Below are 8,124 nucleotides of genomic sequence, written 5' to 3' on the forward strand. Positions count from 1 at the left end.
CCCACCCCCCACCACTCCAGCAACCCTCAGTTTGTTCCTGAGATTAAGAATTCCTCATATCAGTGAGGTCATATGATACATGTCTTTCTCTGATTGACTTATTTCACTCAGCATAACGCCCTCCAGTCCCATCCATGTCGTTGCAAATGGCAAGATCTCATTCCTTTTGATGGCTGCATAATATTCCATTGTGTATATATACCACTTCTTCTTTATCCATTCATCTGTCGATGGACATCTTGGCTCTTTCCACAGTTTGGCTATTGTGGACATTGCTGCTATAAACATTGGGGTGCACGTACCCCTTCGGATCCTTACATTTGTATCTTTGGGGTAAATACCCAGTAGTGCAATTGCTGGGTCGTAGGGTAGCTCTATTTTCAACTGTTTGAGGAACCTCCTTACTGTTTTCCAGAGTGGCTGCACCAGCTTGCATTCCAACCAACAGTGGGAGTGTTCCCCTTTCTCCACATCCCCGCCAACATCTCTCATTTCCTGACTTGTTATTTTAGCCATTCTGACTGGTGTGAGGTGGTATCTCATTGAGGTTTTGATTTGGATTTCCCTAATGCTGAGCGATGTTGAGCACTTTTTCATGTCTCTCTTGGCCATTTGGATGTCTTCTTTGGAAAAATGTCTGTTCATGTCTTCTGCCCAATTCTTGATTGGATTATTCTTTGGGTGTTGAGTTTCATAAGTTCTTTATAGATTTTGGATACTAGCCCTTTATCTGATATGTCATTTGCAAATATCTTCTCCCATTCTGTCAGTTGTCTTTTGGTTTTGTGGACTGTTTCTTTTACTGTGCAAAAGCTTTTTATCTTGATGAAATCCCAATAGTTCATTTTTGCCCTGGCTTCCGTTGCCTTTGGCGATGTTTCTAGGAAGAAGTTGCTGTGGCTAAGGTCGAAGAGGTTGCTGCCTGTGTTCTCCTTTAGGATTTTGATGGACTCCTGTCTCACGTTTAGGTCTCTCAACCATTTGGAGTCTATTTTTGTGTGTGGTGTAAGGAAATGGTCCAGTTTCATTCTTCTGCATGTGGCTGTCCAATTTTCCCAACACCATTTGTTGAAGAGACTGTCTTTGTTCCATTGGACATTCTTTTCTGCTTTATCGAAGATGAGTTGACCATAGAGTTGCGGGTCCATTTCTGGGCTCTCTTTTCTGTTCCATTGATTGATGTGTCTGTTTTTGTGCCAGTACCATACTGTCTTGATGATGACAGCTTTGTAATAGAGCTGGAAGTCCAGAATTGTGATGCCACCAGCTTTGCTCTTCTTTTTCAGCATTCCTCTGGCTATTCGGGGTATCTTCTGGTTCCATACAAACTTTAGGATTATTTGTTCCATTTCTTTGAAAAAGGTGGATGGTATTTTGATGGGGATTGCATTGAATGTGTAGATTGCTCTAGGTAGCACTGACATCTTCACAATGTTTGTTCTTCCAATCCATGAGCATGGAATGTTTTTTCATATCTTTGTGTCTTCTTCAATTTCTTTCATGAGTATTTTACAGTTTTCTGAGTACAGATCCCTTGCCTCTTTGGTTAAATTTATTCCTAGGTATCTTATGGTTTTGGGTGCAATTGTAAATGGGATTGACTCCTTGATTGTCTCTCTTCTGTCTTGTTGTTGGTGTATAGGAATGCCACTGATTTCTGTGCATTGATTTTATAGCCTGCTACTTGACTGAATTCCTGTATGAGTTCTAGCAGTTTTGGGGTGGAGTCTTTTGGGTTTTCCACATACAGTATCATATCATCTGCAAAGAGTGAGAGTTTGACTTCCTCTTTGCCGATTTGGATGCCTTTGATTTCTTTTTGTTGTCTGATTGCTGTGGCTAGGACTTCTAATACTATGTTGAATAGCAGTGGGGAGAGTGGACATCCCTGCCGCGTTCCTGACATGGGGGAAAGCTCTCAGCTTTTCCCCATTGAGAATGATATTCGCTGTAGGTTTTTCATAGATGGCTTTTATGATACTGAAGTATGTACCCTCTATCCCTATACTCTGAAGAGTTTTGATCAAGAAAGGATGCTGTACTTTGTCAAATGCTTTTTCTGCATCTATTGAGAGGATCATATGATTCTTGTTCTTTCTTTTGTTAATGTATTGTATCACGTTGATTGATTTGCGGATGTTGAACCAGCCTAGCAGCCCAGGGCTAAATCCCACTTGGTTATGGTGAATAATCCTTTTAATGTACTGTTGGATCCTATTGGCTAGTATTTTGGTGAGAATTTTTGCATCCATGTTCATCAAGGATATTGGTCTGTAATTCTTTTTGATGGGGTCTTAGTCTGGTTTTGGGATCAAGGTAATGCTGGCCTCATAAAATGAGTTGGAAAGTTTTCCTTCCATTTCTATTTTTTGGAACAGTTTCAGGAGAATAGGTATTAATTCTTCTTTAAATGTCTGATAGAATTCCCCTGGGAAGCCATCTGGCCCTGGGCTTTTTTTTGTTGGGAGATTTTTGATGACTGCTTTAATTTCCTTAGTGGTTATAGGTCTGTTCAGTTTTTCTATTTCTTCCTGGTTCAATTTTGGTAGTTGATACATCTCTAGGAATGCACCCATTTCTTCCAGGTTATCTAATTTGCTGGCATAGAGTTGCTCATAATATGTTCTTATAGTTGTTTGTATTTCTTTGGTGTTGGTTGTGATCTCTCCTCTTTCATTCATGATTTTGTTGATTTGGGTCATTTCTCTTTTCTTTTTGATAAGTCTGGCCAGGGGGTTATCAATCTTCTTAATTCTTTCAAAGAACCAGCTCCTAGTTTCGTTGATCTGTTCTACTGTTCTTTTGGTTTCTAGTTCATTGATTTCTGCTCTGATCTTTATGATTTCTCTTCTCCTGCTGGGTTTAGGCTTTATTGCTGTTCTTTCTCTAGCCTCTTTAGGTGTAGGGTTAGGTTGTGTATTTGAGACCTTTCTTATTTCTTGAGAAAGGCTTGTATTGCTATATGCTTTCCTCTCAGGACTGCCTTTGCTGTATCCCAAAGATTTTGAACAGTTGTGTTTTCATTTTCATTGGTTTCCATGAATTTTTTTAATTCTTCTTTAATTTCCTGGTTGACCCATTCATTCTTTAGTAGGATGCTCTTTAGCCTCCATGTATTTGAGTTCTTTCCAACTTTCCTCTTTGTGATTGAGTTCTAGTTTCAAAGCATTGTGGTCTGAAAATATGCAGGGAATGATCCCAATCTTTTGGTACCAGTTGAGACCTGATTTGTGACCTAGGATGTGATCTATTCTGGAGAATGTTCCATGGGCACTAGAGAAGAATGTGTATTCCATTGCTTTGGGATGGAATGTTCTGAATATGTCTGTGAAGTCCATTTGGTCCAGTGTTTCATTTAAAGTCTTTATTTCCTTGTTGATCTTTTGCTTAGATGATCTGTCCATTTCAGTCAGGGGGGTGTTTAAAATCCCCCACTATTATTGTATTGTTGTCAATGTGTTTCTTCGCTTTGGTTATTAATTGCCTTATATAATTGACTGCTCCCATGTTAGGGGCATAGATATTTACAATTGTTAGATCTTCTTGTTGGATAGACGCTTTAAGTAGGATATAGTGTCCTTCTTCATCTCTTATTACAGTCTTTGTTTTAAAATCTAATTTGTTTGATATAAGGATTGCCACCCCAGCTTTCTTTTGGTGTCCATTAGCATGGTAAATGGTTTTCCACCCCTCACTTTCAATGTGGGGGTGTCTTTGGGTCTAAAATGAGTCTCTTGCAGACAGCATATAGATGGGTCTTGTTTTTTAATCCAATCTTATAGCCTGTGTCTTTTGATTGGGGCATTGAGCCCATTTACATTCAGAGTAACTATTGAAAGGTATGAATTTAGTGCCATTGTATTACCTGTAGGTGACTGTTACTGTATACTGTCTGTGTTCCTTTCTGATCTATGCTGCTTTTAGGCTCTCTCTTTGCTTAGAGGACCCCTTTCAATATTTCTTGGAGGGCTGGTTTTGTGTTTGCAAATTCCTTTAGTTTTTGTTTGTCCTGGAAGCTTTTTATCTCTCCTTCTATTTTCAATGACAGCCTAGCTGGATATAGTATTCTTGGCTTCATATTTTTCTCGTTTAGTGCTCTGAAGATCTCATGCCAGTCCTTTCTGGCCTTCCACGTCTCTGTGGATAGGTCTGTTGCCAACCTAATGTTTCTACCATTGTAGGTTACATATCTCTTCTCCCGAGCTGCTTTCAGGATTTTCTCTTTGTCTCTGAGACTCGTAAGTTTTACTATTAGATGTCAGAGTGTTGACCTATTTTTATTGATTTTGAGAGGGGTTCTCTGTGCCTCCTGGATTTTGATGCCTGTTTCCTTCCTCACATTAGGGAAGTTCTCTGCTATTATTTGCTCCAATATACCTTCTGCCCCTCTCTCTCTTTCTTCTTCTTCTGGGATCCCAATTATTCTAATGTTGTTTCGTCTTATCGTATCACTTATCTCTCGAATTCTGCCCTCGTGATCCTGTAGTTGTTTCTCTCTCTTTTTCTCAGCCTCTTTATTTTCCATCATTTGGTCTTCTATATCGCTGATTCTCTCTTCTGCCTCATTTATCCTAGCAGTGAGTGCCACCATTTTTGATTGCACCTCATTAATAGCATTTTTTATTTTGACTTGGTTAGATTTTAGTTCTTTTATTTCTCCAGAAAGGGTTTCTGTAATAACTTCCACGCTTTTTTCAAGCCCAGCTAATTATCTTTAAAATCATGATTCTGAACTCTAGGTCTGACATCGTACTAATGTCCATATTGCGTAAGTCCCTGGCTGACGGTACTACCTCTTGTTCTTTTTGCTGAGGTGATTTTTTTTGCCTTGTCATTTTGTCCAGAGGAGAATAGATGAATAAGAGAACAAAATGCTAACAGGTTAACAACGTCCCCAGCAAATATACTCTATACAAATCAGAAAAGACCTGAAACCAGGAGAAAAGAAAGGGAAAGAAAGAAAAAAGGAGAAAAAAAAACCCACAAAAAGAGAAAAATAAAAACCAAAACAGAACAATACAAAAAAAACAGACTATGATCAAATGTGATCAGGCTAGTGCATAGATCAGTGCCACACACTAGATTTTGGGTGTACTTTGGTCTGTTAGAAAAAAGTGCCTGCTAAAATTTTAAAGGAAGTAAGACGTATATGTACAAAATGAGGGTTGATACAATGGAGGGATGGAAGATGACTGTAAAGATAAAAATTATCAAAGATTTTATAAGAGGAATTGATAAGATGTTGTTTGAAAAAAGAAAGATTTAAAAAAAAAAAGGGGGGGGGAGAGAATGTGACCAGGCAGGAGACTAGAACAAAGCCACACACTAGTGATTTAGGGTATAGAAGAAATTGTATCTCAAAATTTTAAAGAGAGAACAACTTATATATATATATATGCCAAAAATAAGGATATCTACTATGAAGGGATAGAATATGACTAAAAATGAAAACTAATTTTTTTTTTCAAAAAGGGATTGATAAGATGTTGGTTGAAAAAGGGAAAAAGAAAAATTCAAAAAAAACAGTTAAAAAATTAACTTTGAAAAACTAATGAATCATGGTAAAAAAAAGCCATGAATTCTGTGTGCAGTGTTCCCCTAGTGCTGGAGTTCTCCCGTTCTCCTTGATCGGTATACTTGGTCTTGGCTTGCTGGCTGTTCGTGCTGATCTTCTGGGGGAGGGGACTGTTGTCGTGGTTTCCAAACGTCTTTGCTGGAGGCGGAATTGCCCCGCCCTTGTCGGTCCGGGCTAAGCAAGCTGCTGGGCTTTGCTCTCGGGAGCTTTTGTTCCCTGCAAGCTCTCGGTACAGCTTTGGAGGACCAGGGTGAAAATGGTGGCCTCCCAATCTCCACCCGGAGGAGCTGAGAACTCGGGGCCCCACTCCTCAATGCGCCCCCAGAGAAAAGCAGTCACTCCCATCTCCCTGGTCTCTGGCCACACTCCGTGCTCACCCAGCCTGTGACCGCGTTTCTATCTCTGGCACCCGACCCCGTGTGGAGCCTCCAAACCCAGCAGATCCCTGCGGTGCGCTCCTGCGCCGCTCCTCCCCGGGGAGGAAGGGGAGTCTCCCCGGCTCTGCCGCTTGTTGGGTCCCTGCTGAAGGAACAGTGGCCCGACTGGGCCGCAGATCACAATTTATGGCCACCCCGAGCTGAGAGCCCGCGCCTCGGCTCCGTCTCTGCAGCCGGCTTCCCGGCTCCGATTCCTGGGAGCTCTGCCGCACTCAGGCACCCCCGGTCTTTCTGTGAGCCCGAGGGTCCTGAGACCACACTGTCCCACGAGGGTTCCTCCCCCAGCTTAGCCACTGGAGCGACGTCCCTCAGCGGAGCCGACTTCTAAAAGGTCCGATTTTGTGCTCCGCGGCTCTATCACTTGCCAGAAGTGGCCAACGGAGGCCCCCTCCCCGCCGTCTATCCTCCCGAATATCGCCTTGGATTCACTTCTCCGCACATCCTACCTTCTAGTAAGTGGTCGCTTCTCTGTTCAGAGAGTTGTTGCTACTCTCTTCTTCGATCTCCTGTTGAGTTTGTAGGTGTTCAGAATGGTTTGATCCTTATTCAGCTGAATTCCTGAGACCAGTCGAAACCCAGTCTCCTACTCCTCTGCCATCTTGCTCCGCCGTTCATAGTACTCTTATAATCCCTTTTATTTCTTTAGAATTGGTATTAATGTCCCCACTTTCACCTCTGATTTTAGTGATTTGAGTCTTCTTTTCTTAGTCCACTTAGCTAAAGTTTTGTCAATTTTGTTGATCTTTTTGGAGAACGAACTTTGAATTTCACTGATTTTCTCTGTTGTTTTGTTATTCTCAACTTTGTTTATCTCTGCTCTTATCTTTATTATTTCCTCTTTCTTCTGGTAGCTTTGGGTTTTGTTCTTCTTTTTCTGTTACTTTGATACATTTACTCATTTGAGATCTTTCTTGTTTTTTAAAATAAGCATTCAGAGCTATAAATTTCCACCTTAGCACTTATTTCACTGTGTCACATTAGTTGTGGTATGTTAGCCTTCGTTTTCATTTATTTCTGTTTATTTTCTAAATTCTCTTGTGATTTATTCTTTGATCTATTGGTTGTTGAAAATGTGTTATTTAATTTCCACAATTGTGAACTTTCCAGTTTCTTTCTGTAATTGATTTCTAACTTTCTCCCTTTGTGATCAGACAAGCTATTATCTGTCTTTTTAAATCCATTGAGACTTAGGTTGTGACGGAACAAATGGTGTATCCTGGAAAATGTCCCATGTGCCCTTGAGAAGAATGTGTTCATGTTGGGTGGAATGTTCTGCATATGTATGTCAGACCTAGTTGGTTTATTCTGTTAAGTTCTCTATTCTTATTTACTTATTTCGTGTCTGGTTGTCCTATCCATTGAGAATAGAATATTTGAATCTACACAATTATTTTAGAATTGTGTGTTTTTCCCTTCAAATGTTAATTTTTGTTTCACATATTTTGATGGTCTGTCATTAGGTGTATAATTGTTTATAACTGTTGTATCTTCTTGCTGTATTGAAACTTTTATCCATATATAATATCCTTTGTTTCTTATAAGGTTCTTAAATTTAAAGTCTATGTTGTCTGATATTAGTACAGTCACCCCCTCTGTCTTTTGATTATTATTTGTTTGGAATATCCTTTTCCATTCTTTCACTTTCAACCTATTTGTATTTTTTTATCTAAAGTGCCTCTTGTAGACAGCATATGATTGGATCATGTTTATTTATCCGTTCTGCCAATCTGTGTCTTTTGATTGGATTATTTAACCCATTTATATTTAAAATAATTCTTATTAAGAAGGTACTTCTATCATTGTGCCATTTGTTTTCCATATGACATGTAGGTTTTTGTGCTTCATTTCTGCATTACTGTCTATTTTCATGTTTATTGATTTTTTTTGGTAGTAGAATGTTTTAATTTCCTTCTCTCTCTCTCTCTCTCTCTCTATCTCGTGTGTGTGTGTTTATTCTGTAGCCTTTTTCTTTGTGGTTAGCATTTCTTGCAAGGAAGATTTGGTGGTAATGAAATTCCTCAGCTTTGGTTTATCTGGGAATATCTTCATTTCTCCCTCACTTTTGAAGGATAGTTTTGCCAGATATGGGATTCTTTGCTTTCAGGTTCCCCC

This window comes from Callorhinus ursinus, unplaced genomic scaffold (genome assembly GCF_003265705.2).
Source record: "Callorhinus ursinus isolate GAN/ISIS: 27379988/994484 unplaced genomic scaffold, GSC_fseal_2.0 scaffold86, whole genome shotgun sequence".
Lineage (NCBI taxonomy): Eukaryota > Metazoa > Chordata > Mammalia > Carnivora > Otariidae > Callorhinus > Callorhinus ursinus.